We start from the raw sequence: 23,578 nt of genomic DNA, 5'->3' as shown, positions 1-23,578 counted from the left end.
TCTTAAAAAAAAACATTTTGGTCTTAAACAATCAAAATGAAAATATTTCATATATATCTTTCAGAATACAAGGAACTGGTAGCTGATTTATCAATCTCTGCCAAAGGGAACATTATATGGAAACATTTGACATTTAACTTTTGACAGTGATTATTTGAAACCCAGCAGTACTTTGCGGGGAATTCAGAATCTATTTCCATAATGCCTTGCAAAAAAAAAAAAAAGAAAAGAAAAGAGAATATAAAATGTTCCTGTTCTCCATGTATAGGGAACTTTTAAAAATGTAAACATCAAGCTATTAAACAACAGTGAGGTCTCCCTCCCCCCTCCTTCTTCTTAGGCAAAGCAGCTGCAAAATACATGAGCAACAGCGCCCTCTACATTTGGAAAAGCCCAGCAAAACCAAAGCCAGACGGTCATATCTTACCGAGAGAATTCTATAAAATCCATCTCTTGTCTGTTGCTGCTTTTGTTTGAGGGCCTTGAAAAGGTCAAATAGAAAGTTAATAGGTATGTAGAATTATAAACTTTTGCATTAGCCCTCTACATTGTTGTGTTTACAATACTAACCATTATACTAAACTTAAAAAGACATATATAGAATAGCTGGTCCTCCTACTAACACAGTTAACAATGAAACTTTGAGGGAAGATTGATTATATATGCATACTACAGTGTTTTCTGTTCTGCTTTGAGAGTTGAGCATATTATTAAATATAATTGATTGTTCATTTCAAGTCCTTCTATCCCACGGAAAAAAAGTTGTGAGATTTCCAGACTGAACAGTGAAACGCGATAGATAATAAAAACCAGAAGGTGATATACTAAACAACACTTTATCTGGTTTTACATACAGTTACTGATGGGAAAAGTAATGATTTCCAAATTCCTTTATGAACTCTTCGTTTTTATGTACTGTCTGCCATAAAGAAAGGATAGGAGATTATTTTGTTCTGCTCTCTATGAATGGCAAGCAGCTGCATGGTAATATAGCATTTGATTTCTTTTCTCAACATACGTAAAGAATTGTGGAATTTTTCCCATGATAAGTATAAAACTATCTTTAATAAATGGGACATTTTTAGTAGTTTGTAAAAGGAAAGAAAAGCTTCATTCCATTGGGAGTACATATTTTATTAATGGCTTTTGAAATACAAATGCTAAAGAAACTATTTCACACTGTCCATAAATACATTATTTAAACATGATCCCTATTATTGTCAATAGAATGTGTTTCCACATTAACTGCTTAGGATAAGAAGGGGGGGGGGGCAGCCAGGCTCCATATTTAAATAAAGATAATGGAGAACTGCAATGCTTCGGATGTCTTAATTTTCTTCATTTCCCCCTCTCTCTATTTAATTTTGTTTTGACAAAAATCTGTTTATGTTTAACTCCCTGCTACAGTTTTTATTCAAAAAAGAATGTAAAGTGCTTAGAAGATTTGTTTCCATCACAAAAAGTACTTGAATTTATACTTACGTTATTAATGTTACAGTATTTCTTTTTATAAGTGGCAAACTTAAAAAAAAAATGTTCTCAGACTTCCCCTGCCGAGGAACCTGATTGCACAGTTGCTCAGCATAATACAACACAGTGATAAAGCTTTGACTTGCTAACTAAAATGTCTCTTTCTCTAAATACTTGGGAGAGCAGGAACTGTCAGGGGGGAGAAAGGTTACAGAGTCTGTCTATGCATCAAAGGTGTTTTAACGAGTACTAGAGCAAGGCTGTATTATGGCATTGAAAGTGGTTTTCACCACCGGAAAACAATAGTTCTTTGTTGCGTTCCTACTTTTAAGGCAGTTAGCTTGCCACTTTGAAAAATGCCGAACGAGGTGCAAAATTTGCAAAGACAAAGCTGCCGCAGCGCTTAACAGCGCTGCGTTCCTGTCGAGAGCAAATTAAAACACGGAGAGAATGGTGCAAATCATTGTTTCATATGTTCTCTTTGCTTGTGACTTCTATAATCATCCGGGCTGATTTACAAATGTAGACTTCAAGGTTGCTCAGCGTCCTGCAGCGTAGAAGACGGCTACTTTGGTACTCCTACTCATGCCCTCGTAATCATCACTCAGACCCTGTGCCTTGGTACTTCCAATTCCCAGTCTCTTGATTGAACACCCTCATTCTGTGCTAACAAGGTGTCCAAGGTATTTGAACAGGGTCTGCAGTCAGGGGGAAAAATTGTTAATGGCGGCACTCATTAAGAATGGCTGGATTGCTTTTTTTTGTTGTTGTTGGTAATTTGGTAACTCTCTAAATTAATATCAAATATGATGGGATGGGGGGCGGGAGGAGTTGTAGCTTTACAAGAGTTATAGAGGAGGAGATTGGATTTTGGAAGATATTGGTCGGTAAAACTGAAATGTAGAGAGTCATACAAATTTCTTAGGGCAATGATGGGGCAAGTTGGATACTTCTGCATTAATGCATCATCTGTTTTGTTGCAAGGTGATGGCAATGAGTCGGTTAACTTGTATAAAATTACTGCAAGAACTAAAGTTCACTAAATCTTACAAAGTAGTTTGTCCCCCTTTATGTCTTGTTTTACTAATACATTTTCCTGGTCATGGCATAAGATGGTGCTAATGGCAAATTCATATTTATTTTTTAAGACTTTCAAGTCCCTGAAACAGAGAAAATTAAAGGGAAAAAAACTTTCAAGGACAAAACACAGATTCTGCTTCTTAATGATTTGTGGGTTCTTAAAGTGCTTAAGAATTTCAGGGGAGAAGGTAATAAACAGTCACAAAGATCTGGCTTTTGAATTGTGTAGCCCAGGAGACAAATCACAAATAAACTTACTGGAACTACAGTTTTGCTGATGTGTATAAAAATGATTTCAATTATACTAAAAGAATCTTACTAACTTTTTTGAAAGATAAATTTAGATGGCGATGTTTTCCATTTACAGTGGGGCCGGATTTGTTTTTTGTCATAAAGACGTTTTGCTGATTCATGGACAAGAATATTGGTCTATATCCCCTTTTCTAATTTTGCCGTAAATATAGGAATATATTGACTGGAACGGGTTTTAACATATATGGACAAATAATGTTCACGTATATATATTAAAAAATCTATCTTAGTTTGCAAGCCTGTACATACTTAGTGGTAGGGGACTCAGTCATGTTTACTTCTAAGTAAATATCCAGATCATACTGAAAGTCTATTAGCATTTTAATTAGTGTGAAATTCATTCTCAGTTTTTGGGATTAATAAACAAAACAATGATACTGAATCCAAAAGCTGTGATCCCAGGATGATTTCCATTCCTTCACTACTGATATGTTTAGCATTGTGGGCTAAAGAATGATAGACAGGTATTTGACCCATGATTGTTTAATGTCAAGGAGAAAATATGATCCTAAAGGTGGGGGAACTACTACTTTGTATTTTTCATTCCCATTACTCTAATTTTCTTGCCCTAAAGGTAATATTTGTATTGAAGCAAATCTCACGGCAATAAATGCTGGTTATTTATTTAGAGGTTATATATCCTACCTGTCTCCTGATGCAGTCAAGACCCAAGATGGGTAACAACAATACATACAATGCAAAATAAATGATCTGCTAAAATTATTAAAACACATTATTGAAACAAGTAACTAAAACAGATTTATGTTTAATGTGTTCAGTACTGAGTTTGTGAAAGTTTCAAAGAAGCATCAGGAACCTGATTCTAATTCTTGAAAGAAGTTTCAAGTCCTACTTAAGACTGTAGGTGAGTTGATAATGATTGTTACATTGCCTGGTTCTGAAGTTTTTGTTTTTCCCTGTTTCCAATTGTGGGACTACAAATAAAAAACACTGCTTTCCAGATCAAAGAAGTAGTGGTAAAACTGTATTTTTTGAACTTTCAGATAATTTAACAGAGAATAAAAATGTTTTAAAAATATTAAAGCTATCCGACCCCCAAATGTAGCTGGCCAACTAGTTTTAAGTTATGATACTCTTATTTCACAGTGCAAACTGTATCTTAAAGTCCAAAGGAAGCTTTATTCTCAGTAGTGTAAATTATCTCTTATGCTGTGATTGGCAAGTTCAGAACTATTCATGCTTCCATCTGTATGTTAAATTTAATTTTTGCACATTTGGAAAGCTGCTCCCTTGTTTTTGAAACTGAAGATGAGCTCACATCCTAATAAATATGTTGGCTTAAGTGGACTTTGAGGGATATAACTCAGTTGATAGTTGTACTGTTAGTTTGAAAACATATATTTGTTTAAAGATAACCAAAACCAAATGCATCTAAAATGGCAGCATGCTAGCCTAGAAATAATAATTTGGGTTAATTACCTATACATTGCTACATAAACTCGCCCCCCTCCTTTATAAACAACATGATGTAATCCTTTTATACACTACATGGTGTTGTATTTGTTGTAAGTTCTTATTTGTATCTGTTTTATTAATCTATATTTTAAAAAGGAAGCAGTTTTATTAGATTTTATGTATGGCTAATATGAGACAGTGATTATTGTATTGCATACATTTTTGTCTTGAGCTTCCAGTCTGGCTCTCAATTTCTCATTATAACAGCATGGGGAAAAAATCAGTCTACCTCAGTGGAATGCAAGCCTTTCTGAACAATAGTGCTTGGCTTAGAGTTAAAAAGGGTTTTAGCAATGTGTTAATATGCTCAAAGATAGTTAAAACTACTAAAGGATAACTGCAACAAATCTGAAATGTGTCTATTTCAATTTGCATTTTATGGGGCATTAAAAACAAACTTTTTCACTCCTCCCTTAATTTATAAAGCTAGAATCCTTGCTCATTATGTGACATGAATGCTATTGCAGATCAATAGATCTGTTTCCCTGCAGATGTGTCTAGGAATGGACTATTTATAGGTTGCGATAATGATATCTGTATAATATCTTCTCTATATAATTTCAAATCATCTGAAAAGATCTCATTTCTACACTGTATAAATAGAACATTCCAGTCTTTAAAAATATAATGAAAGAGTAAGATCCGCTGCATTTCAAAAAGGCAAAGAATCCGACAATTGGCTTATCTATATTACTCCAAAGTGGTATAGTGGTTAGTTCATTGAATTATGAGTAGGGAGACCTGGGTTCAAATTCCCAGTCAGCCCTGAATCTCTTTGGGTAACCTGAAGGGCCAGTCACACTCTTTTGGCTTTACCTATATGATATAGTTCATGTGGATTAAAATCTCTGTGCAAGCCACCCTTAACTCCATAGTGGCATGAAAAGTCAGATAACCGGAACAGAAATCTGCTCATCACTACAGTTGCCTAATGATGACTTTCAGCCAGTTATGACAGCAAACCATCTGAAAATGGTTAAATATTGCATTGATTAACTTAACACACACAAACTCTTGACTAGAAAATTCTAGGATCTTTTTGCAAAGCCAGAAATGCTTTGCATCTAAAGCTGAATGTCTGCACATAGCCTGCTGAGATCCTCATGGATAGAAATGGGAGTTAATCAGCCTAGCCATCTGCAGGATTGTATCCTATGTGTGTCAATACAAAGACCCATTACTGCAGATTTTAAAAGCAGTAAGCCTTTAAACTTGATTTCAGATTCTTTGACCATCTTACACACCATTATTTTTCCTCTGGTATATTTATTCTGCCGCTATAATTTAAAACTCACACTTTTCTAGATTGGGTGAACATCACTTTTGCATGGGGAGGGTGATGTCCAAAGTTTTTTTTTTAAAATTATGCAGTTACCCTATCTCAGCTGTGCAGTAGTGTCCAGCATGCACCTTCCCTTTAAATTCTGAAGGTTCAGGTTTTGTGCATGCATTTGAGCATTAGTTTGTTGAATGAAAGGGAACAGAAAGGAACACAGGCAGAGAACACAGGCCAATCTTGAAACTGACAAGACTTGGGTTGAATCTGACAAGCAGCTGTGAAGCCCTGTTTTTCATTTTGCAGACCACTAGGGGATTCTCTGCTATGTTATCAGCCATTCTGAAAAATGAGAGTCACACGATTTCATAATATGGTGGGACATGTTGAGTGTATAGAATGCATGGTTGAACCCACTGACACTGCAAGCTGTGATCATTGGAAATGTGTGTATGTGTAGAGTTTTTGTTAGTTTTGTTAGTCTTATGCCACTAAATTTTTAAAAGTATTTTTGCCAATCTCCTAGCTACATAGTAATGCTAAAGTTTCACCCTTCTTTGCAAATTTACAAGGAACAAGACTAAGAGCAGCTTGCCTCCTTAGCAGTGAACTGATGCTATAGAAGCTATCAAATTTCACCCCCAAGTAACTAATTTAGATACAATGTTACCAGCTTTGATAGGCCCTAACTGGGATGACCTAGGCTAAGCTGAGTTTAGCAGAACTCAGAAGCTAAGCAGGGTCAATCCTGGTTAGTACTTAGATGGGGGACCACCAAGGAAGTCCCTCATTGTTGTGCAGAGGTATGCAATGGCAAACCACCTCTGAATGTGTCTTGCCTTGAAAACCCAACTGTGACTTTACAGCACTTTCCACCACCATTTTTGGTACTGATCTTAGAAAACTAATTTATTAAAGAAAATTCATTTTATTTGGATATTTACACTCAACTTATCTCCCTAATGGGGACCCAGCATCATTTTTCCATCCTCCATTTTACCTAAAAACCAGGTTAGAGAGACTGGACCAAGGTCACCCAGGAAGCCATAAGAAGCATACTGATCTTCAGTCATTGTGCAAACCTTGAACTAGCTAAAATTTCATTTTCTTGAGGATATTACATCCTAATCCTTGAAATACTTCCTTTAGAGCAAGAGGCTTTGACGTTATTCGGCCCTTAATGGGACAAATTCTTTAAGGCCTGTAGCCTAAAATCCATGTGATACTGGGCAGAAAAAATGGTTAAAACTTTTCAATATATAACAACAAAAGTAATGGAGCATAGTAATCCATTCCGAGATCTAATGAAATACACCACAATTTAAATTGCAATTAAACCGAGAAGTGTCCATAGACACCGAGTCTCTGTGCAAAACTGGCAGCCCCCTTTACAAACTTGTAGCTGTGGAAAGGAAAAGTCTTCCAAGTATATGAAATAAAATGTTATAAATTAAACTGTTAAAAGTTTTGCATAGGTAATTTTAGAAGCTGTTCAGCCATTTTGCAAAATAAAAGCAATGTGCATTTCTGAAAATCACCCTTGTTTGTTACTTTGATCCCTTTAGTTATTTAATATTTCAGCCATTTCACCATGGAGTTGCTCCCATCCATGTATTCTTTCCTACTTGGAGTAGAAAATATGTATGAAAATTGGCAAAAGTCATAACTTCATGATCCTAACTGCACCACTGGTTCCAATTTAGTGGCAACAACTGCTCTTAATTTGGTTTTCTTAACTGATTCCTGTTTTATGTCCCCAGCCTTGAGTCAACAGCTTACATGTCAGGTTTAAAGAGTACAATGTATAGTATATAGATCAGGCACAACAGGGTAAAACATGTGATTCGAAGCTGTTGACATATTTTGCAGTCGACTTCCAAGGGACAGGGACAGAATCCCTAATTTGTATGTATTCATCCTCGTTCTTTGACCACCATCCTGTGAGCTCTTGTGTGTGCTCATATGGGTATCTTTGGACTGCAGCCTTTCACAACACTATCTGCATCTAAAATCCACCCATGTTTTTCAAGTATTGCTAACATGAGCTGATAAGCAATAGGGGCAGCTGCCGTAGGCCCCATGCTTAGAGGGAGGGCTGACTGCCAACAGTCCCATTCCCTCAAAGGAAGGAGGGAAATAAGAAAAGCAGGCTTTTGCTGCCATTTGCAACTGCTCAATCTGGAGCTTGGGAAGCTGGATTCAGACAGCAGTGGTGCACCTATCTGCCTCACACCCAATGAGGGCCACTCCTTGCTTGGTCCCTACAAAGTGTGGGGGGGGGGCAACAGTGATTCAAGGGTCTATCCTGGAATTTTGCCCAGGACACCAGACTGTCCCAGGGTATTGCATTATTAAAGAGCCAGTTCCCAGTTGTTGTGGTTAGATGGCTAAAGGCTATCAAGCTGAAACTGGATTCTAAGAAGATGGAGGTGACGCCAGTCAGGAAAGTTGAAATTGGTCTTTTCCACATGGAGTCCCCCCCTGCCCCAGTAGGTTCTGCCTCCATAGTGCTCTGGTTAATCCTCTGATTTATGTGCACATTTTGCCCCTTTAGTTTTCACTTCAAGCTTCCTCCCCCCTTGTGATTTCTTTTTTAAAAACAGCTTTAAGATATTTTAGTGCCTTTTTGGAAAGAGAAGGGTGCTGTGATGCCATCAATGATGACAAAACCTTCTCTTGAAAATCTTCATTGTTGTAGGCACGTGGGGAAGAAACTAAACTGACTCCACAACTGTGAAAAAGCAGAGGCAGGGCAGATATGGGGAAGAATGATGCCCAAACCAAGTCCAGTGCTTGTGACCTGACTGCCAAGAAAGTCAAGAGTAAGCACACATTGGACAGGATTCAACTGACCCTTGCAAAGTTGCTTAAGAGTCAGAGGGGTTCTTCTGGAACCAGCATTTTTGCTAAAGAAAAGTTAATGCCTCTTCAAAAATGCTTTAATATATCCATTTAGCCCAGAAAATAGCTCTATGCCTTACCAAACATGTGCCATTCATCTGTAGCCCTTTCCAGGTATGAAAAAGCCAATTCTGAGAAGTGACTTGGATCCAAGAAGTGGGGAAGGATGGGGAGTACTATAGTGGCCATTCCTCCACAAATCTAAGCATTTGAAGTAGTATTTATATTTGAAAAGGATTGGAGGTGGAGTCTGAGTGAGGATGTGGCAAACATAATGTTTAGTTTGACCCTCAGGGAAAGGGATGAACAGAATTCTAAAGAATGACAGTGCTAGCAAAACTCACAATCAAAAATTTGAGAATGAATATCCACCGAAAGAAAGAGGAATTAAACAGCCTGTAAGTTATCAGGGCAGAAACTAGAAAACAAAGACTTTATAAACAGATGATGACAGGAGTCCCCGAATACCCCCAAAAGATGTGAGACAGCACCAGGTCACCTGATGTCATATGCCTTCATTCTTAATAACTCTTGAGGAGCTGCATTTGCACCCACAGGAGAATGTTGCCATCTTCAGGGCAATGGTGCTGGTGAGGCAGTATCTTTGATCTCATTAAGAACCAGAGGATCATCAAAAAGAAAGCAACACAGAGTTGTACCTTTACCCCCCCCCCCGAAAAAAACACTCTCAAGGAATTAAGTTATAATGTCCGAGCAATGAATACAAGTGTTTCATACTTCTTTTCATGCTTTTGGTACATTTTCTAAAATGGAAGCTTGGCATAGGCTTACCGGCATCTGAATTTAATCTGAATTTTGCCACTGGGTTTTCCTGTTTGGAGAAGACAATGCAGTTGTTAACAATTGATATAATTCAACAAAAGTGTAATAGCCAATGGTGTGAGGATATGGCCTTAGTCACTCTGTTGGACTGTCTATACCAGGTGGGCAAGATGAAGCATGGTCGTATTAATTATTCTGGATCTCTTAGTACCATTTGATGAGACTGGTATCCTTCTGAAGCATTTGTCTGGGTCTTATGTTCAGGGCCCAAGATTATTTAAGTCTATTCCTACATATCTGATGCCAGCGTATGCTGCAGGTGGAACTTTTGCTGTAGCCAATGTATTTTTCGTTAGGAGGTACCAAAATTTTAAATTTTGTCTCTAATATGCAAATTACACAGCTCAAGGCAAATTACATAGAGTAAATCAATATACTCAACAGGACAGGACATCTAATAAATGATGCAATAGGAGTTTAGATGGTAGAAATCTGGAACCAGCCAGAAATCTGGAACCTGTAATAAGGGATTTACAGAAAAGTGTTGTCAACAGGCCAATATCACAGCAGCCTTAACCGTGTCTGCCCATTTCATGTAAATCAGACAAGGAAAGAATGACAAGCATCTAGAACTGATCATTTGCTGGATGAGGACTAATTGGTCAAAGTTCTGCCCAGAAAAAATGGAAGTTTATGGGTGGGTACAATGAAGATTGAACGCTGGTGCTGGAGAAGACTCTTGCGAGTCCCTTGGACTGCAAGGCCAACAAACTGGTCAGTCCTAGAGGAGATCAGCCCTGACTGCTCTTTAGAAGGCCAGATCCTGAAGATGAAACTGAAATACTTTGGCCACCTCATGAGAAGGAAGGACTCCCTGGAGAAGAGCCTAATGCTGGGAGCGATTGAGGGCAAAAGAAGAAGGGGACGACAGACAATAAGGTGGCTTGATGGAGTCATTGAAGCAGTCGGTGCGAGCTTAAATGGACTCCGGGATATGGTAGAGGACAGGAAGGTCTGGAGGATCATTGTTCATGGGGTTGCGATGGGTCGGACATGACTTTGCAACTAACAACAACAACATAATGAAGATGGTGTCCAACCTATTCTAGATGGAGATATACTTCCCTTTGAGAGTCACATTTGTACCCAGTGAAACACTGTTAGATCTAGCCTTTACTTTAGAAGCTCAGTTAGCTTTTGTGGCCCAAAGTGTTTCTTTTTTAAAATTTTTAGCGTAAACTGGTTCATCTCTTCCTGGAACAGATAACATGTCTGTAGCTATCCTTGTTTTGCTAACATACAAATTTGAGAACTGGAGTGCATTGATGGGGCTGCCCTTAAGTACCACACAGAACTCCAGTTGGTTTAATACTTGCTAAATAAATCTTTCTAGGTACAATTCAGTATGTCAGCTTTAACCACAGAAGCCTTGAATGTTTTGTCTAATCCTAGAATCCTAGAATAATAGAGTTGGAAGGGACCTCCTGGGTCATCTAGTGCAACCCCTGCAATATGCAGGACATTCACAACCCTATCGCTCATCCACTGTAACCTGCGACCCCCTTGAACCTTCACAGAATCATCCTCTCCATCAGATGGCTATCCTATATCGACCTGTTTTACAATATATATCAGAGGTGTTTTTGAGCCCACAGGGTAAATTTATTATTATTAATAATAATCTGATCTATGAGTTAGATGGGCGATAGCTTCTTAGGTGGCACCAACCAATTGTGAAACTCCCTAGGGACATCTAATTGATAATGCTCATAAGGTTTTGGTACCATTTTCTCTCTGTAAACTTATCTGCAATGTCTGGTACAAATGACACTTTCTGTTTTATAGGCTGTTCACTTAAGAGTTGTCCATGTTCATTCAGTGCCAGCTATGATGCAAACATGCAAAGGCTTCTACACTCCAAAATCTAGGGTTACTGTACATGTGCATCTCCAGGGAGGGCTAAGAGATCCTGCTGAGATCCCATGGAAATGGCATGTGTGCTTTGGATAGTTTTGTGGAGTTCTGGAACAGGGACACTATGCTGCAATTTAGGCGCTGCCTGTATAAAAAACTGAACATGCTATTCTGTCTGTATCCAGTTAGTACTTGGCCATTCTCAGGACAACTCCCTGCATATAGACCCTGCTCCATTAGCTTCTGTTTATACACCTTTAGATACAAGCAGTAGCTGTATTGCAACTGAAATTGTTAATTTTTGCCCAGGGAAAATTAATCTTTGTGCCAATGATAACATTTAGTATATGGAATTTAATTCAATAGACTGTTTTTATTATTAAATTCAGTTTGAGGTTGGGAATGAGTGAAATTACCCGGAGGGTATATTTTGTATAAAAATAACATGAAGCTGAACTACTAAAATGTAAGCCATGCTTGTGCGATATTAACGGCATGGAAAAATACAGAGGGCATACAAATAGAAGATGAAATCTAAGTGAAAAACCATATACATTTTCCCTTTGATAAAGTATGCCTAACTAATAAAGGATTTTACAAAAATAAAGTGCAGAAGTATATAGAAACAGATAACTCAGAAGAAGGAGAGAGAGAGAAAAAATTCTAACTCAGAACACACCTGTGCAAACAGATCTTCCTGCCATCTTATATGCCTAGAGCCTTTGATGCCCTGGCCATGCCTTTGCCTAGGCAGAGGAGAAACAAACTCAGACTGATTTTCTTCAGCTGCTGCTAGCCAGTGAGCAGGGTCTTCCCCAATTCCTCTCCAGGGAGATCAAGTGTCTGCTGTTGGCAAAACCTTATGGATGCCAGGGGAAAAAAACTATCCTCTTTCATAAAGGCTAATGTCAATGAGAAGTCAGAAACTAATTGCATTATTTCCCCATCCTTCAGTTATTTAATTTATTTCTCCTGAAACATCAAATGTGTTTGAAAATTACTAGCCAGGTTCCTGGCATGGTTATATTATAGAAACCACGTTGCATCTATTATTCAGAATCTGCAAAGGTCCCCTGTTTCTTCTGGATACAATTCAAGGGATTCACTTAAACATGTAAACTTTTCAGAAGCTCAAGAGCTTTCCCTGGTTCCCATTGCACGTGCCAAGGTCTGAAAAGGGTGACCTCTTTAATTATTTCTTCTGTGCATTAGTTTATCGTCAGGTTACACTGTGAGAATCTTTGGAGGTTGCCCCAGAATTGTGGACCTCGCTCAGATGAATTCATTGTTCCAAAATGAAGCAACTTAGCCATCAAAGACATCATTGCAAGGTCTTCTACAGATGCCTCTACCCCTGAAGTAAATCAGATAGAGCTGTTTCTGTGGTTATGCTGCATTGGTGGAACACCCTTCAGAGACGTTCACCTGACTCCCTTTTCCTCATCTCTCAGATTCCATGTGAAGTCTAGACCAGGGGTAGTCAACCTGTGGTCCTCCAGATGTCCATGGACTACAATTCCCATGATCCCCTGCCAGCATTTGCTGGCTCATGGAAATTGTAGTCCATGAACATCTGGAGGACTACAGGTTGACTACCCCTGGTCTAGACTATTAATTCTAAATTGTGGATTGTTAAATTTGGGGGCAGGCTGTAGAGGTAGAACAAATTTCAAGCCCAGTAGCACCTTAAATACCAAAACATTTTCCAGGGAATGAACTTTCATGAGTAATTTCTGACAAGTTGACCTTTGACTCATGAATGCTTATACCATGGGAAATTCCGTTGGTCTTTAAAAGGCTACTCAGTTTGAATGAAGCTTTTCTGTTCACTTCTTCCCCCATTACCAGCTAGAATGATCTCCCCCAGTTCATCCCCAATGAGATCTAGTGGCTGCTGTTGCCGATATCTTGTGGGTGCCAGCAAAAATATCCACTCTTATAAATGCAAATGGAAATTATATGCTTGAGACATCGTCTAGCTATGCATTGTGTTACTGGTTGGACTTTACCCTCCACTGGAAGGAATTTGTTTTAATGAGTATTTTGCTGCTGTTTATCATTATAACACACTAATTTGCTTGTCTCTTAAACAGTACAGCATCACACTTGTTTTGGGATGAGCCATTAATGTAATACAAACCAACAAAGCCAATTAAAAATAGTGATTTCCAGGTGATAGTGTAGAATAGTTGCATTTATATTAGCCTCCTCCTAATATTGGATTGGTAATGACTGGGGAAGGCACTGGCAAACCACCCCGTATTGAGTCTGCCATGAAAACGCTGGAGGGCGTCACCCCAAGGGTCAGACATGACTCGGTGCTTGCACAGGGGATACCTTTACCTTTACCTTAATATTGGATTCGAAGGAGAAGAGTAGGTTTTTATACCCTACAAGGTCATCTAGTTGGCTGCATGCAGAGAAGCGGAGAATCAAACCCAGCTCGCCAGAATAGAAGTTTCTGCTCTTAACCACTGTGCCACGCTGGCTCTCGGAACTCAGTGACCAATTTGTTCCCCCAAATCTGATGCTGAAACTGTCAGTATATATATAAATGAATTTCCCCCTTATTTTGTGGAAACTCTTATAGCTGTGTTTAGCATGCATTCCATCAGTTCCTATTGAATACTAAGCCCTAGATGTCTGAAAGTGTTTTGTCACTGATTAGCAGTAGCTTCCAAGTGGGCTGGACCACAGTGACATCTGCAACCATGCTCATTAAGTTACAGAAATGCAGTAAGACGAGACACCTGAACAGCCAATAAAATCAGATAAATCTAACAGAAACCTTTTAATGGCTGGAAACATACTGTAAGAACATCAGGCTTCCCTTCCTGGATCTGCCACATCCATTTCGCCCTGCACTCTCTTTCTGGCAGAGATCAACTAGATGTTTTGGATGATTTCATAAGAGATGAAGGCGCTTTCTGTCTCCTTCTTTGATTCCTGCACAGGCATTCAGAAGTATCATTCTGTTTGTACACTGAGCTTCCATTTTAGAGGTTTGCCAGTTTTGTTTTCATTTTTATTTCAAACTTTTCATGCGTTTATGTATGTGTGTTATTATTCTCTTTAGTTCTCATTATTACATTCATTTTAATTTCCATGGGTTCTAATAAAAAAACATTTATGTCTTTAATTCTTTGCATTCTGTACCAGTTGAAGTTTCCAGGTTGGGGCAAGGGTAGGCCCATGTAGAGCAATTTTGTTCCTAGACCTCATGAGACTTTCCTCAGCCTTCACTTCCTCTATTCTCTGTTCAGTCTCTCCACCACTACCAGTGGCTCTCTGCAATAGGTTTTATGCAGGAAGGAGGACTTTTTCACCTGTCCTTGTGGAAATATTCACTAAAGCAATGTTGAGAATTCACATATCACTGTGCTTGCATGGGGAAATTATTGCTGGTTCACCTCACCAGTATCTCCCCTCTCTCAAAATCTTTAGAAGCAGCTTGGATGCTGTTGTTATGAAGATGCTAAGATTGGGGCACATGTGCCTGAGGAGGGTTGATTCGATGGCTCTGGGTGGGTAACAACTAGTGGTGGGCATGAGAAAATGTAAGTTGGTTGGATTTGGGGGTGGTTGTGGGTCAGGGGTATGTTTCTGGCTTCTCCTCCTGTGGGAGGGGGCAGCCATGGCTCAACCCTAATACCCCCCCACCACTTCCACCGCCCCTACATACAGCATCTTCAGAAGTTTAATCTCCAGTAACAGAGGTTGCAAACCAGTGTTCATGGATGTTTGTGGCCAAACTTCCCATTGCGGCCTACAGCTCCACTCTCCCATCCTGACACTCTACCTTGAACGTGACCACTGTAGACTTATTTCCCTTTCAGAGTGTTGAGTAAGGAAGGATGCTTTTTATTTTATTTATTTATTTTATTTGTTCACATTTATATACTGCCCTCCCCGAAGGCTCAGGGCAGTTTACATAGAACTGAGAACTATACAAAGAACCACACAAGTGAGTTTGGGGTGAATGGATACAAAATGGTAGAAGGTATCTCTGAATATGGCTAACAGCTGACAGGCACTATTCTGATAGCCTCAGGTGATAATGTCACCTATTAATTAAGGGCTAAGAGAAATAAATGTATGTATGTATGTATGTATGTATGTATGTATGTATGTATGTATGTATGTATGTATGTATGTATGTATGTATTTATTTCTATCTATACTGTCATTCTGACCGATTCCAATGGTTCATTGCATAGAAGAGCTTTTATTATGTACTTCCATTTTATCTGTTGTTGGGGGATTGCTTAGTTTTTATTAATAGGGTTGTATAATTTTATATTGTATATTGTTTTTATGATATTGTTGTGAACCACCGTGAACCAGCTTGCTGGGAGCGGCGGTATACAAGTCTCACAAATAAATAAAACCCAAGGATCTGTGAGGATCTGACTTTTGGGACCATGTTTTTGCTTCTTGGCATGACCTTGAAGGTTTGGATCCTTGATTTTTGTGGTGTGTGCTGTGGATATAGATAGAATAGATAATCTTAGAGTGAGATTGAGGTGACTGGATGCAAAACCCTTACGATCCGTGAGGATCCATGCTTTGGAACAATGTTTTTGCCCTGTGATATTTCTATAAAGGCTTAGGTCTGTGATTTTTATGGTGTATACTGTGGCTACTGTTAGAAGTGATCTTGAGAGCCAGTTTGGTCCAGTGGTTAGGAGTTTGGACTTAATCTGGCGAGCCAGGTTCAATTCTGCGCTCCCCCACATGCAGCCAGCTGGGTGACCTTGGGCTTGCCACGGTGCTGATAAAACTGTTATGACCGAGCAGTAATATCAGCACTCTCTCAGCCTCACCCACCTCACAGGGTGTCTGTTGTGGGGAGAGGAAAGGGAAGGCGAATGTAAGCTGCTTTGAGACTCCTTCGGGTAGAGAAAAGTGGCATATAAGAACCAACTCTTCTTCTTCTTCTTCTTCTTCTTCTTCTTCTTCTTCTTCTTCTTCTTCTTCTTCTTCTTCTTCTTCTTCTTCTTCTTCTTCTTCTTCTTCTTCTTGTGAGTTTGGGGTGTCCCAGTGCAAAAATCATGAGGATTTGTGTATTTTAACCATGTTTCTGCCTCACTGTGGCACCAAAATGCTGTGGATGCATGACTTAAAAATCAGAACATCACCCAGAAGTGTTGTCAGTTCTGGCTGCAGGGGCTGGTGATTGTGACATCACTTTGGGTTGTGACATCACTTCACAAGCAGTGCGCTCCCCAGTCTCCTAGGGTTGGGAACCCTACATGCACAGGCACAAGTGGAGTTTTACTTGAATCCTATAATGGAACCCCTCCATTACCTGAAAATCCTGGTTCAATGCAGCAATTGAGTTTTATAGACATTTTTACTGACAAGGACATAATTGAGCTTCCTTAATTTCTTAAAACACCAGCAAAGAAGGGGTTATTATGTTCTGTTCTGAAGAGGTCATTAAAACTTCTAGCCTCTACCCCAATAAATATTACACTTGTGTGACAATGTTCAGTTTCCACCAAATGTTCCTGAAGTGGAGGAGTGACTGTGTGTGCCACTAGATCCATGCAGGCACGTTCCTCGAGGGAAGTGCATTCGTGTGTGGCACTGTGTTTAAAAGTTTCAGTTCACAGATAAGTTGCTGTGCGGTGTACACTGCCCTTCTGTGTGCTCCAGCAATTATTCACTTGAGTGGACAGCATGTAATTTTGGCTTCTCCCAGGGCAGCAGTAACTTGTAGTCCTCACTTTTTAATGATTTGTTCAAAGGCTTTTGATGAATATGCACATTATATACCTCAGAGCGATGTCGGCCTATTTAGCATCTGACTTGATGCCCTTTTCCGAGCCGTACAATCTCTGCGGTGCTTAAACGTGAAGTGTTCACAATGCGAGGTGCACTGGTGTATGAAAACCTATGTTTAATAGATGTCACACAAGAAGAACTTATGTAGGGAAAAGCATTAGATACTTCCCTTGAGTAATGATAATGTGGACTGGAGAGAAGCAAGCCAAATATTTCTTTTTGAATAGGAGTCTTAGTCTTCAGCATTAACGTGAGTCAGGCAGTCCAAACAAGGCTTGGAGTGTTCCTAATCTTAATCCCCAAGTGCAAATCAGGTGAGACTTGACATTCCCTTGGCAGGTAATTGATGTACAGACGGAAAACATGAAGTTGCCCGTCTGTTATCTTATTATGGGATTTAATCCCACCTTTCCTCACATTTGAATTCTCAGTCTCCTCTTTTGTGAACAGAAATCAGCCCACTGCCCCCCAAAACACATTCAGTCTGTCATTGATACCATTTATTTTTAATTTTAGATTTATATCCTGCCTTACAGCAAATGCCAATATTTTGTATAAATAGCTCTAGCTCCTTTAAAGGGCTGAAAAGGAAGAAAACCAAGCATACATGAAGTGACATAAATTTCGCTTCCTCAGAGTGCCCCTAATTTACAACCATTCAACCATGTATAGCAGCCTTTCTCAACTTTTCTGCTGTTGAGAATCCCGAGACATTCTTCAGGCTTTGAGAAACCCCAGAAGTGGCACAGTCATGCAGAATATGGTTGGGAAGCAGAGCTGTGTACTTACCTACCCAGAGTCCCTCCCTTTCCTACCCCCTCCAGGCCCATCGTTGGTCATTTGGGGAGGGGTGGTGGTGGCTCAACATGATTTCACCTGGTAAATATTTAACAATTTAAAAAATATATATTAAAATGAATTAACTCCCACCCATTTGAGAAACTGAGTGGCTTTGGATAGCCATGGTCTCAGCCATAACCCTGGTGGAAGAGTGCCATTTTACAGGCCCTGAAGAACTTTGGCAGTCCGTCAGGGCCCAGATTTCCACTGGCAATTCATTCCATCAGATTGGAGCAAGGGCCAAAAAGGCAAATGTTTTTGGACCCAGGGATTACTGACAGATTGGCAGTAGCAGAGTGCAGTGCTCTCCGGGGAGCATATTGGGACAAGCAGTTCCTTCATATACTCAGGGCCCTGAGCACATAGGGCCTTAAAGGATTGTCCCAAAACCTTGAACCTGATCTGGAACTCCACTGGTAGCCAGTGTAGCTGTTGGAGGGCAGGTTGAATATGGCCTTCCTTGGGGTCCCCAAAGGACCTGTGCAGAAGTGTTTTGCACCAGCTGTAATCTTCAGACCACGGCAAAGGTTAGCCCTGCATAAAGTGAGTTGCCCTGGAGATGACTGCTGTAGGGATGACTTTCCTAGATTTTAAAGTGTTATTTCTGTCTATCCATTGTGCTTTGCAATGCCTAATATGCAGAGCAACAATTTCATAAGGGAGAAGGATTGTATACACCAGTCGTTTGTGCTACCTTATCTTAAACCCCTTAAGAGCTTTATATTTTCATTCATTGCCATACCCATTCATACAGGTTATTGGTGATTTCTGTTGCTCCTGTGACAATGAAATGCCCTATTTGGCTTTGCAGTGCTGAGGAGCCTAACAGGGTGTTTGTATACCTCCCAGGATGGTGGGATAGTGGCATGCACAGCAAGGTGTAGTGGACCCTTCCTACACTGGAGTTGTGTATGTGGACATACAACTCCAGGACAGACCATGATTTTGTCCTCCCTGAGTACATGTGAAGTGGTGGGGCATGCAGCCCTGCTGCTAGGAATCAGCGGCAGCCCAGTGTGCCCAAGTGTGTGCATAATCAGCCCGAGACTAGAAAAAACCCCATACATGTAAAAATGTATATATCAACACTACTCTATATCAATGGTCCTCAACCCCCGGTCCGGGGACCGGGACCGGGACCGGGACCGGTCCGTGGATCAGTCAGTACCGGGCCACAGCTCTTCCTTGTCCTTCTCCCTGGCTGCTCTTCCACCGGCTCACTTTTGGAGATCTCCAGTGGCCACCATGGCTGGGCGTCCCCCTCAGCATGGCACTGCACAGCTGCTGCTGGCAGTGCCCCCCAGCAGATGGCAAGAAGTCAGGGGCACCGGTGGGAAAGCAAGTGGAGCAGGGGCTCAGGCGGCAGCAGCAACATCCCTCGGCAAAAGGCTACCCCCCACCAGGCCTTGGTAAAATTGTCAAGCGTTGACCAGTCCCTGGTGATAAAAAGGTTGGGGACCCCTGCTCTATGTGACTGAGTCCCATGCGGGCTAAATGAGGAGAATCCACTGCCCTATATGCACATATTTATGTATGTGTAGGTCTGTTAATCTGAGTTATACAAAGCACTTGGAATTATGGCCCGTTGGTTTCCACAAGACTTTCAAGAATTGTGGTTAGATGGGTGCCATGGTAGTTTTTCCTAGGCTTCATGTGACAAGGGCTACTTTTATGTATTTCCCTCCTATTAGGTCTTGAATCAGAGGTTGCAGGGCTTTAAAAATACTCTCCATAGGTCCCATCCTTGCCCATTCATGTCTTTAGCTAGTGCCATAAACTCCACTCTAATGGAATCGGAGAGTCCCTTTGAGGATTCATGAAACATTACAGTGGGCATAGTTTAACTAGCAAAATCAAGCTCATTGCTTCTTTAGAATAAGAAGCATAGAGGTACCAGGGGACCTTCTTAACATCAACTGGCCCTGGTATCAAGTATTCCCAGGCTACCCATGTAATGTGAATTATTAGCAGATTGGAAGTGACATCAATTAGTTATAAGGCTGTGTTTGTGATGGAAAATAAAAATGAGCCGCTGTACTCAGAAATCTCAAATTCATCTCTACATTGCCTAGGGATTTCCCTCCCCACTTCTCTCCCCACAATATCAATTATCAGTTTATAATATAATATTGTTGACTTAACAATGATATATTTCCGGCTGAAGGCAGAAATGCATTTTGCATTAATAAATTGTTTTGAAATGGGTTTAAGGAATATTTCATTATCGATGAAAGGCAGCTATAAACTGTATTTGGTGGTCTCTCAATCACTCCTACCTGTGGCCTGTTTATGAGGCTAGGCATTTATCAGCGTGGCAGGAAATATTATACATGCGATAGACAGCTATTAGTTCTCCTCAAGCCAGAAGTCCTCCTACCTTATACCCCCAATGCCATGGGAAAAATTCACTTGGTATTTTCTTTCTGGCAACTGTGCGGCTGTTCATAATTTGATGGAAAATTGATTAATCACACATTTAACTCAATGCAAGATCTTCTGCACTGTAATAAATTATGGCCATTAATCAATAAGTACAAAGTAATTCCAGGAGTCTGGAGACATGCTGGTTTCTAATAGAAAAGCTTGCGCTGAGGCCTCCGTGCCGGTGACCACTTCATCTGAGGTATTTTGCACCTGCCTCAATCCAATTAGATGACATAATTAATGAATCTCAATGTGCTTGATAATTTGTTATACAAAAGGAAGAATGTTTTGGCACATCCATTAAATTCTGATGTACAGCCCCTCTCTGCAAAGAGATAGAGAGCTACAGAAGGAGCTCGGCTGTATGGACTGTACATATCCTGCGAGGAAACAGTCAAATCAAAGAGAACGGGAAGCCCAAGTGAATGGGTCTCCTCTGCTAGAGAATGAATGGAAACAATCTGTGTGTTAGGGGGGGGGGGAAATCCAAGCCATCTTGCTTCTTTTATGACAAATTAAATGGTATGATTAGAGTAAGTATTCAGGAAGTATTGTTTCCCAGCCGGCCTAATCAATGTTTCCTTGGTTAAGTATCAGTTACAGTTTTACATATCACAGTCCTTTTGCACCTGTTCAAGGGAACCAACAAATAAGCACTCAGTAGACTTTACAGCGAGAGGAAAGCATGCAAAGATAAAAAGAAAAGCCAGGCTGCTGGTAATTCTGTCACTAAGAGACGACATGAGCAGATTTTGTTTAGAGACTTTGAAAAACAATTAGCTGAGGATTAGAGGACTAAAAGGGCCTTTCGTAGCTGTACCTGGAAAATGCTTTGCCCATTTAATGCCTTCTAAGCTGTCATTGTGCTTGAACTTCAGTCCCAGTGATTAATGGAAAGCTGGAGGGCGCAGCCAGGAGCTAAAGTCTCAATTATGAAAAAGCAGTAACTAGTTTAATGTGCTGATGCTTTTATACTTAAAGTGACAGCTGTGAAAAATGGCAATATTTCCAATCATGCTTTAATAATTTATCATTCATTTATTGGCATGTCCAACATACTTTACTTCCACTTTTCTTTTTCCCCTTCGAGGTTCACGGTGACTTGACTTATAGAAGGGCAAAATCTACTGCAAGTCTGGAAAGCTCAACTTTCCTTTAACAAACCACTGCTGACTGACCCAGTCACAGTAGGACAATTAGGTCCTTCTACCAACGCTTGCTACTTTCATGACTGCTACTTTGATACCTCTAGTATCACTCCTACTGTTTGTGTAGTGCCATGGCACCTGGCATGGTGCAGGTTCTCTTATTTATTTATTTTGATATTTGTACTTTGCTCTTCTTCCCCCTGGGAGCATGAAGTGGCTTCCATCGTCACTCATTCTTCCCCTATTTTAATCATGCAACAACAACCCTGTGAAGCAGGTCAGGCTGAGCGAGTGATTGGCCCAAGGCCAGCCAGTAAGCTTTCACAGCAAAGTTGGGATTTCAACCTGGTTCTCCCCATTTCTCCTCTCACATTGTGAACACTACACCACGTGGGCCCAAATCTTAGATTGAAGTCGACGTTAACTGCAGATCGTTAGAGATGTAAAAAGGAAGAGGAAAGTTATTTCCCTTATAAATGTTTAATATGTTATAATAATTTTAGAGAAAGTAGGCAACTTTCGTATGGAAAATTATTTTGCGACAAGTGTTGTTATAGTTTTCTGTGGCTGAGAAATTGAAAACTTAACTGATGTCCTTCTGTTTTCTCTTTCATCTTGTATACAGCGGTTATCCTGCTTTGTCTTTTCTTTTCCCCTTGAACATTTATCTCAATGTTTATAAAATTGCAATAAAGTATCAAAATACCACGCGGGCTCAAATCAAGAAGCAACCTGGAAGATTAGCTGTGTTGGTCTGCAGTTCGAACAGTTAGATTTTGTGACTGGAAAACTGCACGAAAAACTTCTGCATGAAATCCCCATTGCCATTTTGGTACAGTGGCAGCTGGATTGGCAATAGGAAAACCACCAAATACCGCAGTTTTATTGACGAGCAGGCAACTAAATATAGTGAGTCAAAAGCACTGAAGAAATGCCTCTGGAGATATGTAGATGGTCAAATTCTCCACCATATCAATCCATTGCTGCTTGAAGTCAGTGTCAAGCCCCTGAGCAACTGCCAGCACCATGGGGGCTCAGCTTACCTGAAAATGTACCAACTCCACCAGAGGTCATCCTGCCATCTCCTCAACTGCATCCTCCTCCTGTTCCTCCTCCTGTTCCTGAAACCTCACCAAATTTCCTCAGCAAATTTCCTCCAGCCCAGACTGGTCAGGGATCCTGGTGTGTCTTTTTGGTATATGTGTGTGTGTGTGTGTGTGTGTGGGTGGGTGGGGGGTATTATCTGGGCATGGGATTCATATAGGTAGTTGTGGCAGGTAGTTTTGAATTTCCTGCATTCTGCAGGGGATTGGACTAGATGACCATGGAAGTACCTTCCAACTCTATGATTCTATGACTGGAGAAGTAAGTAAAGAAAGTTTAGAAAAGCAACCTAATAACAGGGTAGCTACTCTAGGTACGTGTTCACATCAGAAAAAGGCATTTAGATGAGGAATGGTAAAATGCTAAAAGGGCATTTGACACCTGAGGAACTTGTGAAGTTCAAATACAGAAAATTTCATTGTATTAAATTAATTAATTAAATTTACTGTTAATAAAACACAAGCTCTGTACAGTTAACATCTTAGAAAAACAAAACAAACAAATTCAGGAAATAAGATGGTTCCTTTCAGCTATTATAATTTTGCTTTGCTCACATGTTAGATTTTATTTTTTAAATAAATCATTTAAATAGATCATTTAAATAGATCATTTCATCCACCATTCTCATCTTTGGAGGTCTCCATAAATACTCTTCGTATTTCTCTTCCTTAGCTCTGAACTACTTCAAAATCCCAAGCATTGAAGGCATGGAAACATAAGTAAAATCTCGACTTATTTGCTATCGATAGACTTTAATTGGAATGGTCATGATTTTACTTTATACATGAAATTATTGCCACACAGTTTAAAGAAACTTTTTTTTCCTCTCGGAAGGGGCAAAACCCATGTGGCCTCCTGTTTGCAAATGTGGGACGGTAAACCTCGTATTTGCAGCCTCCAAATGGGAGACCCCTCTTGCATTTCCCTCTGCCCCATTGTGGTTTTTTTTGCCTCCTGACAAGGCTGCAAGGGAAAACAAGCTGAACTTCTCCCCCCCCCCTTCCTCACTCCTTGGCTTGCCAATCATAGCAAGTCACCAATCACAGCACATCAGTTCTCTTGT

General features: G+C 40.1%; 1 long non-coding RNA gene across 2 annotated transcripts in view; it reads left to right on the top strand.

Moving 5' to 3' along the window:
• Positions 1-386: 386 nt before the first annotated feature.
• LOC143842598 (uncharacterized) overlaps positions 387-23,578 on the top strand; it is an 86,211-nt gene continuing 63,019 nt past the window's right edge. For both annotated transcript variants that reach the window (XR_013233207.1, XR_013233208.1), the window contains exon 1: positions 387-510. This is a non-coding gene — a long non-coding RNA (uncharacterized LOC143842598). The remainder of the gene's footprint in view (positions 511-23,578) is intronic.

This window comes from Paroedura picta, chromosome 8 (genome assembly GCF_049243985.1).
Source record: "Paroedura picta isolate Pp20150507F chromosome 8, Ppicta_v3.0, whole genome shotgun sequence".
Lineage (NCBI taxonomy): Eukaryota > Metazoa > Chordata > Lepidosauria > Squamata > Gekkonidae > Paroedura > Paroedura picta.
The sequence above is the reverse complement of the archived record's forward strand: the minus strand, read 5'-3'. Positions and strand labels throughout refer to the sequence as shown.